We start from the raw sequence: 308 nt of genomic DNA on the forward strand, positions 1-308 counted from the left end.
TGCGGCGTCGTGTGGAGTCTATGATTCAGGTGAAACACAAAACTCGATTTGTCTTTTGTCCTTTCTCTTCAGCTTATTAAAACGGTTTCTTGAATATGTTCTATAGTTAACAAAACCGTGTTGTCTCAGGCTCTGGATCAAGCTAAGCCGTTGGAGAAAGCAAGATCGATGAACAACAAATCATTTAAACGTCTAGTAAGTTTCGAAAACCATGTCCCTGTAAACAATGTGTTTTTGTTTGCATTGTTTTTGAGCTTTGTGTCTTCTTCTTCTTCCTCACAGGGACTCAACGATGTCAACCACACCAA

General features: G+C 39.6%; 1 long non-coding RNA gene across 1 annotated transcript; it reads left to right on the plus strand.

Annotated features, from left to right (window-relative positions):
* On the plus strand, window positions 1–308 carry LOC104775491. The gene is made up of 3 exons (XR_765949.1): window positions 1–29; window positions 130–195; window positions 283–308. It is a non-coding gene; the product is annotated as an uncharacterized LOC104775491 (long non-coding RNA).

Source organism: Camelina sativa, unplaced genomic scaffold (genome assembly GCF_000633955.1).
Source record: "Camelina sativa cultivar DH55 unplaced genomic scaffold, Cs unpScaffold16578, whole genome shotgun sequence".
Lineage (NCBI taxonomy): Eukaryota > Viridiplantae > Streptophyta > Magnoliopsida > Brassicales > Brassicaceae > Camelina > Camelina sativa.